Source organism: Oryza sativa, chromosome 7 (assembly GCF_034140825.1).
Source record: "Oryza sativa Japonica Group chromosome 7, ASM3414082v1".
NCBI classification, from domain to species: Eukaryota; Viridiplantae; Streptophyta; class Magnoliopsida; order Poales; family Poaceae; genus Oryza; species Oryza sativa.
The window spans coordinates 3,087,381-3,097,184 of NC_089041.1; positions in this window are offsets into that span (position 1 = coordinate 3,087,381).

Here is a 9,804-nt window from a genome sequence, read left to right on the forward strand (position 1 = left end):
TATACTACTAGATAGCTAGTGTCTAATCGAGTACTAGGAGTATATTTTAAAACAAGAGTAGTTTGTTATTACTTGGTACTAGCACGTCAGTGAATGTACGTGCACAAGAAATCCTCGTCGATAATGAAAACTAGCATGGTATTGGAGAATCCATCTCTTAAACCCATCAAGTCGAAATCCTGAAGCACCAAAATCCCCCTACTTGATACGCAACTATCGACGTTTGATGTCGCAATTCTGGTATTTGCATAGTATGGGGATCGTCGGTGCTAGGATATACGCGAGACTGAGGTGAAAGAGACGGAGACAAGGATTTTTATACAGGTTCGGGCCCCTGAGTTGTCAGGTAATAACCCTACATCCTGTTGGCCGGAGCCGGTATTGCTTTTATTCACCATAATCACACCAGTACAATATGTGGGGTAGCCTATTTAACTGTTGTCGACATGTCGGTCTGAAGGTCTGACTCGTAGTCGACAACAGGGTAGCCTTCCTCCTCGAATCCGTGTCCGGCGAGATCAGAGATAGCGCTTTCGTCTCTCCTGACGGTATCCGGAGACACCGTAGGGGAATAGCCATGCCTATCCCTGAAGTCGATATCCGGCGGCTTGTCTTGGCATATGTTGGCTTGTATGTTGTGGCTTCTGTTGTTCCGTATATTGTGGTGGTTGTTGATTGAGGTGGTCGTCTGTGTCGATCGTGGTGACTGTGTTGATCCTGTCATGGTGGGTGTCCCACTGTCCTCCTAGGGGGGCTTGTATTTATACCTATAGGTGTCCCATTGTCCAAGTAGAACTAGGGAAACCAATATGGATACAATCCGAGTAGTCCTTGTCGTTTCCATGTAAAACTCTGGTTGTCTTTCCTTATCCGGAACTCCCTCCATAACTGAAGTTAGTTTCTGTATAAGACATGGTATGTGGTGGGTCCTGCCGAGATTTAGTCAACTACTATTAGGTATGTGGTATCCATAACCCTGACAGTAGCCCCCGACTTCAATGCAAATGAACGAATTCATATTCTCAACCGCAGACCCTGGAGTAACTGTTGTCGTGCTCACGTTACCGTTCTCGGTGAGTTTAGAGATAACGTTAGACTTTCTTTATCAGCCTCGTGCGGGCACCAAAAGGGTTTGTCTAAGTCAATCTCTGATGTCAACCAAGGAAGTACAGAGCGTACGACTAAGTCTCCCGTCTTGCTGTAATCGAGAATTTGGATTGAAGTCAAGAAATTCTATCTCGGCTGGTACACCATCTCTTCATTCCGTATTCCTTGTCGAGATCCAGCAACCGTTCTCGAGCGATCGAGAAGGCGTAGAGTCTGCGACGGAGCCTTGTCAACATTTGTCGTACTCGCCATAGTCGATCTTGGTGTAGAACCATAGAGACATAGAGTCTTCGTCAATGTCGAATAGAATTTTCCTGAAATCAATACTCAGAAAAGAATATTAGATAGAAATAGCCCCCGAGCGAATGCCCAAAGGGTGATAATGTTATAATATGTATGGTAAATTGAAAATGAATTAAATTTACCGACCAATGTTTTGTGTATGAGCGTCTTCTCTCTTACCGACTTCGATCAGTCAGTTTGTAGAGTCATACACTCTCCCTAGCCCCCAGCCTTGTCATCGGAGAATCGTTCTCGGAGGATAAGGCTCTTGGACCCTTGACCTGCCTTGGTTGAACAAACACTGATCCTAGCCCCCAGCCGTGAAGTTGGAAAGCTCAGTTTCCGATTACACGGCTTGGTTAATACGCACGGCGAGAACTCTTACACGACCAGATCTTACATGGTCTTTTGTCTCTACAGGATCCGACAAGGCCTTATCGGCTCTGGGCGTCCCCAGCCGAAGTTCCCTTAGGTTCCTCGGAGGCCTTGTCAAGACGGCGTAATGGGACAGTAGGATAGGTTTCAACGCTAGGTGTCGTCGTGGTAAGGGATCTCTGGGTAAAACACTTGGCGATATTGTATACCAGCTATCAACTTTGTTGAAATAGAGGTAGTAGGAGAGTCGTTACACCGCTGGTCGAGAACCAGGCAGTAGTCATAACTCGACCACTTAAAGTGGAAATAGTGGGAGAAACGCTACATCGCTGGTCGAGAACCAGGCAGTAGTCGTATCTCGACCACTTAAAGTGGAAATAGTGGGAGAAACGCTACATCGCTGGTCGAGGACCAGGCAGTAGTTGTAACTCGACCAATTAAAGTGGAAGTAGTGGGAGAGACGCTACAGCGCTGGTCGAGGACCAGGCAGTAGTCGTAACTCGACCACTTAAAGTGGAAATAGTGGGAGAAACGCTACATCGCTGGTCGAGGACCAGGCAGTAGTCGTAACTCGACCACTTAAAGTGGAAGTAGTGGGAGAAACGCTACATCGCTGGTCGAGGACCAGGCAGTAGTCGTCACTCAACCACTTAAAGTGGAAGTGGTGGGAGAAACGCTACATCGCTGGTCGAGGACCAGGCAGTAGTCGTCACTCGACCACTTAAAGTGGAAGTGGTGGGAGAAACGCTACATCGCTGGTCGAGGACCAGGCAGTAGTCGTAACTCGACCACTAGAAGCAAATGTACGAGAGATTACTACGATCAACTGGTTGAGAACCGGTGAGTAGGTGTCCCTCGATCATTTGGAGTCGTGGTACGAGGACCACTACGCTGCCGGTCGAAGACCAGTCGTAGCTGTTCCTCAACCATCTGAAGTCATGGTGCGAGGACCGCTACGATGCCGTAGTCATACCTCGACCATCTGAAGTTAAGGTGCGAAAGATTGCTACGTACTGGTGCGAGAACCAGCGTGCGAGCAGAATTATCTCTCGAACACCAATGGAAGTTGCGGTGTGAGAGATTGCTACGTATTGGTGCGAGAACCAGTGAGCGAGCAGAATTACCTCTCGAACACCAATGGAAGTTGCGGTGTGAGAGATTGCTACGTACTGGTGCGATAACCAGTGAGCGAGCAAAATTATCTCTCGAACACCAATGGAAGCTGCGGTGTGAGAGATTGCTACGTACTGGTGCGAGAACCAGTGAGCGAGCAGAATTATCTCTCGAACACCAGTGGAAGTGCTAGAGTTGGTTTATTGCAAGTGTATCTCATGTGGCCAGCATGACTCACGTACCCAACTTATAGCATATCCGGATGTCCGTTCGCAATCATGTCGGGTGATCAAGCCGACGACGTTCGCAAGGAATTATCCGTTAACAACCTTTTCTCAAGTAGTCCAGCCATGGCCGGTGCTATGAGATAGGTCGTCGGTCTTTGTTGGTAGGTTGGGTGCGATAACTCCGCATTTGTCGAGAATGTTCTCGATAATGGAGTATATTCGACCATAACCTACTCGAGTGCTCAATTGTTCCTGAAAAATATTTTCTAGAAGGCAAGATATATAGCAGATAATATCGAGTATGTACTCAAAGAACTGCATGGATCTTCTAGTATTATCAGGATACAATAAGCAGATGTAAATATCAGGGCATTATGTAAACCGTAAACAAGCATGATTTATACATAAGAGAACGGAGTGAGCCCCCAGCGTTAGACCGTAGTTGGTCTATCGTCGGAAGTACTCGCACAACGGATGTTGTATAAGAAACATGCTCTAGGTAAACATAATAAATTGCTGATATGATAATGTTGTATCATCTGAATAGGTACGATAAATTGCATATAAAATATTACGTACCTTTGTAGATACATGCCGGATGTATCTACGAAATTAGTAGATCAATTTGAAAAACCAATCTACCAATTACCTTATTGCGTACTCGTTCGACATCATATGATCTGACATCTTTTGGTACGGCGCGGAGCTTGAGGCTTGGGTGATCTCGATAGACCAAGTTGTCGATGACGATGATGGTTCTGATCTTGTCGGAAGACATGTTCCGGTCGGGTTAGATCTCCACAGCCGAAGTCGTCGAGTAGTTTGCTATTGGAGAATCCATCTCTTAAACCCATCTCGTCGAAATCCTGAAGCACCAAAATCCCTCTACCTGGCGCGCCACTGTCGACGTTTGATGTCGCAATTCTGGTATTTGCATAGTATGGGGATCATCGGTGCTAGAATATACGCGAGACTGAGGTGAAAGAGACGGAGACAAGGATTTTTATACAGGTTCGGGCCCCTGAGTTGTCAGGTAATAACCCTACATCCTGTTGGCCGGAGCCGGTATTGCTTTTATTCACCATAATCACACCAGTACAATATGTGGGGTAGCCTATCTAACTGTTGTCGACATGTCGGTCTGAAGGTCTGACTCGTAGTCGACAACAGGGTAGCCTTCCTCCTCGAATCTGTGTCCGGCGAGATCAGAGATAGCGCTTTCGTCTCTCCTGACGGTATCCGGAGACACCGTAGGGGAATAGCCATGCTATCCCTGAAGTCGATATCCGGCGGCTTGTCTTAGCATGTGTTGGCTTGTATGTTGTGGCTTCTGTTGTTCCGTATATTGTGGTGGTTGTTGATTGAGGTGGTCGTCTGTGTCGATCGTGGTGACTGTGTTGATCCTGTCATGGTGGGTGTCCCCGTGTCCTCCTAGGGGGGCTTGTATTTATACCCATAGGTGTCCCATTGTCCAAGTAGAAGTAGGGAAACCAATATGGATACAATCCGAGTAGTCCTTGTCGTTTCCATGTAAAACTTTTGTTGTCTTTCCTTATCCGGAACTCTCTCCATAACTGAAGTCAGTTTTCGTATAAGACATGGTATGTGGTGGGTCCTGCCGAGATTTAGTCAACTACTATTAGGTATGTGGTATCCATAACCCTGACAATAGTATGTTTTCTCATTATATTATTCAAATATATTAAAATGACAACATAATTTTAAATTTTGCAATAACTTTACAAAACTACTAATATGTAATATTCATATTGTATTTTATATACGTGTTAGTTATTAATTATTTTTAATATCAAATTTTAGTTATTTGTAAATTATATATATTGACTCATTTTTTAATATTTTTTTTAATATTGACTCTATGCTCTTCTTCCAATATTATTTATTTTTATTTCAGAATTTTTATTATTTCTAATTGTATTTCTATGTGGACTCTAAACTAATTTTTAATTTTGAATTTCAGTTACTTCTAAATTGTATTCCTATATTGACTTTAAACTCTTCTTCAAATGTTTTTCTTAATTTTGAATTTTAGTTATTTGTAAAATGTATTTTTATACGGACTCTAAACTCTACTTTTAATTTTATTATGTTTATTCCAAATTTTAGTTAGTTTTAAATTCCTATATGGACTCTATACTCTACTTCTAATATTCCTTATTTTTTAATTCCAAATTTCTATTTTTTTCTTAATTGTATTTATATATAGACTCTATACTCTACTTCTAATATTCCTTATTTTTAATTCCAAATTTCTATTATTTACTAATTGTATTTCTATATAGACTATACTCTACTTCTAATATTTCTTATTTTTAATTCTGAATTTCAGTTATTTCCTAATTGTATTTCTATATGGACTCTATACTCTACTTCTAATATTCCTTATTTTTAATTCTGAATTGCTGCTATTCCCTAATTGTATTTCTATATGTACTCTATACTCTAGTTCTAATATTCTTATTTTTAATTCCGAATTTCAGTTATTTTCTAATTGTATTTCTATATGGACTCTAGTCTCCTCTTCTAATATTCCTTATTTTTTAATTCCGAATTTCAACTATTTTTAAATTGTATTTCTATATGGACTCTGCCTTTTCTTTTTCTCCGATTAATGTGAGAATTTCTAGGCCATGAAAGCGAACGTGGAGACTTCCTTTTCTATTCCTTTAATAATATAATAGAAGATATAAGTAACAAAAAAAATACAATTTGACATGAATTATATCAAAACAATTAGTATTTGTGATCAAACGGGCATGCATGTGGGGTCAGCCCACCCTAGCCCATGGCTTGATGGGTACATCCTGATTATTATGCACTGCTCGACAAGGATATGCCGTGGCGGCTCACGTGGTAAGGCCAGAACCAAGATATGGCCGAAGAGGAGCCAGGACGTGCACGTGTGACCCATGAAATATTTTTTTCATGAAATTGCACGTTAGTATATTAGAAAAAAAATAGAGTTTTAGTTATACAGCGTAATCGACCAAACTGGTCGCTGTCGGTTACAAGGAAAAAGATTGCGGAAGGGAAAAGAGTCAAAACTAGAAGTTGTTGCTCGTATCTAGCGGCACTACTACGAAAACCATCTTTCGTTGCGGCCATTTTGGGTTTTCGCTGGTGGTTTTTGGTACCGTCACAAAGCAAAGGCCAGTGAAGATCAAGATCTTCGCTAGCGGTTATCGGCCGCCAGTGATAATTGATTTTTGCTGGCGGTTGTGTTATACTGGCCGCCAGCGATAAACGATTTTCGCTGGCGGTTGAGTTATACCAACCGCCTGTGAAAATAGTGGCCCAGGTTAAAAAAAAATGACAAAGCAACACTGCTCCGTTCGCCTCCGTCAACACCGGTTCAAATTATTCCCAAATCCACTCCTCGATTCACAAATTCACATAAATTTACACGAACAATTTATAATAAAAAATTTCCATTCACAGTCAAAATTTTCCATTCACAATCCACAGAAATCCACAAAAATGCACACAAATCCACACAAATCTACAGAAATCTGAGCACCACCGCCCGTGACCTGGCGGCGTCGGCTTCACGCTCCCCACGGCGCAGCGTCGATCGTGACGAGGTCAAGGCCGACGGTCGTGCTCCACCGCCCGAGGCCCCGCGGCCGTGCGCCCCGCGCCGCCGCCGGGGCGGATCTGTCCTTCCCGGCGGCAGCCTCCTCCCCTCGGACAGATCTAGGAGAGGGTAGAGGAGGGGATGGGAGGGCGCGGCGCCACCGCTTCCTTCGTGGTCATCATCGTCACCGCTTCCGTCGTAGTCGCTGTTGTCGCCGTGCACATCCGCGCCGCGCCCCTCCCGCCCGTCGTCGGCGCCGCGCCCCTCCCAGATCTCGGTCGTCGACAAGAGGTGGAAGCTGGAGGAGCAGGGAAGGAGGAGGGGAGAGAGGTGGGGGAGGAGGAGGAGAGGGAGGTGGATGGGTGGGTGGAGAGGAGGAGATAGAGGAGAGAGAGGCAGTGGGTGGGTGAAAGGAAAATATCTCAGCACGCGCGTGATTTTAAATGATGCCAAATTTTTTTAGCGGGCTCTGTTTTTTCGCTAGCGGAAGTGTTTAGTAACCACTAGCGAAAACCGACGCGAAAACGTCGGTTTTCGCTGGCGGACATTTAAGAGATCCACCACGAAAAATAGAGTATGTTTTATGGCGGACGTCTTAACGTGGCCACCAGAGAAAATCGGTTTTCGCTGGCAGTCCTATACCCCCCACCCCTCATGTTTTTGCTGGCGATTTTAGCATATAACCGCCAGTGAAAATTATAGTGTGACGCCATGAAAAATTGTTTTTCTAGTAGTGCGGGAGGGGGTGGCGGAGGAGCCTCCTAATCTCCCAAAAGGCTCCCAAACGAGACAGGACCAGCGAGAGACCAGAGACGAACCTCCTAGTGAATGTATTGGAAAACCATCGAGACCGGCGAAAGAGAAAGAATCGAAAACCCTAGCGTTCCGCTCTTTCCAAAGCTGTAGGAAACCAAGAGGACCAGAGAGTCGAAGGCCTTACGAAGATGCTAAGGCAGGCAAGCCCTATCTACCGGCCACCAGACCTGAAGAGAATCGCTACGGAGGGGCCGAGCAAGCCTAGGCAAGCCAAAGGGAGACCGGATGTAGTGCCAAACTTAACGAGCGAACACACAGTCGAGCATGATGTGGCTCGCTATTTCATGCTTCTGAGCGCAAAATGGGCAGGTCGAGCGTCTGTCAATGCCGTGCTTATGCAGATGATCTGCCGCCTAGCAACGCTGTTGGAACACGTGACCCATGACATTTGAAATCGAAGTTGGGAAAACCAAAAATAGGAAGAATAAGAAGAATAGGAACAGGAAAAAAAAGAAAGAAAATAAAAGATGGCAAGGAAAAATAAGGAAGAAATAGGAAGAACATGAGAAAAATTAGGATAATCATTGTGAAAAAAATAGATGGCCAACGGATTAGGATCCGCTGACATGAAGTCAGAGGGACGTGGTGACTGATATGTGGGCCCAACCGCTCGCGAGCCCACCTGTCAGTGACCACGTCAAGGGAGATTTCACGTCAGAGGATCTTCTTCTGTGGCCGACCGGGCGGAGCTTGTTCTTGGTCCTTGCTGTGCCAGGTCTGGCCATGCACGACATGGCCAAATGGGACGTGTGGAAGAAATATGTGCATGCACATGATGAAACATGAATGTGTGGAATAAATACTATGTCGTTTTGACTGTTTGTTGACTTTTGGACGAGCTTTTCGGCACCTATATGAAGTTATGAACAATGAAACATGCAGATCTATAGAGATACTAGTGCATAGCGTTTATTGGATGGTAATTCGTTGTCCTAAAAATAAAATGGAACTATACCAGTCCAGGCGACCAAACAACAGTTTTTTTACAAGTGTTTCTGGGCAGTCGTTCGGCAGTGTGACAACAATGACGAAGAGTTGACAGTCGGCAATGTGGCAATTAACGAGCAACAATCTGAGGCACTCCCTCCATCCTAAAGAAAATCAAATCATACTAAAGGGGCCGAATGGCCTGGGCCGCCTATTTGCCAATCAAAGTACACCCAAGGTCCCTCAACTTGTCATCGAGTTACAAAATCATCCCCCAATCGCAAAACCAAATATATGACATCCCTCAACTTATAAAAACCATTCACTTTAGGTCATTCGGTGGTTTTGACCCTGGTTTTATCCTACATGAGCAGAGTCAGTGTGGGACCCACATGAGCCCACATGTCAGGATGCCACGTCCGCACCCTCTCTCTTCCCCCTCCTCTCCCTTCCTCCTCTCTCTCTCTCTCTTACTCTTCTCTTCTCTTCTCTGGGCAAACCGGCCAGTGGCTGAGGAGGAGGCCGCCAGGGCGAGGCGCAAGAGGAGGAGGCGACGGCGGCTGCGACGCGGGAGAAGGTGAGGGTGGCGGACGGTCGCGAATGGCATTGACGGCGCTGCGTCGCCTCCGCCCCGTGCGGGCAGGCGCCGCGGCATTGGGCACAGAGGCGGAGACAGGGCCGGGTGCCGTGGAGGTGGACTCGGCGGACTTGGAGCCCCGGCCTGCTCTTGCGCCGCATCCTCCCTCTCTCCGTGTGCTGGTTGTCCCTCCCTACCTCCTCCCTATTCGCGTGCGCTCGCCGCCGGCCGGCGGGCATGGGAGCAAGCGAGCCGTCCGTGGCGTCGGCAGCAATGGTGGTGCGATGCATGAGGATGGGGAGGACCAGCGTCATCGTCACGTCACGTCCTCGTCGGCGCGAAGATGAAGGAGACGGGGAAGAGGAAGAGGTGGTGCGCGTCCTCCTCCTTCTCGTCGAACTCGTCGCAATCGTCGTTGTCATTCGCCGATACCCCGCTCCGCGCTGGCGGCTTCGCACGTTGCCACTCTGCCCACCGTCGCCCCACTTCGCCTGCTTGCTCTACCCGCCGGCTTCATGCGGCGCCGCTCCGCCTATTCTGCTCCCCTCTGGTCGGCTGCTCCCATGGGAGAGAGCGGACAGATACAGAGAAGAGAGGGGATGAGAGAGGAGAGGATAGAGGAAGAGAGGTTGAAAGGGGAGGGGAAGAAGAGGCTGACGTGTGGCGGTGTGGGACCCACGTGGGTAGAAGAAAATCGATTGGGATTGAGACAGAGAGGGGGGGGGACCTGGAGAGACGCGCGTGGTAAAGGAATAGGTTGGTTGTATGTACAGAAAGTGGTTGGC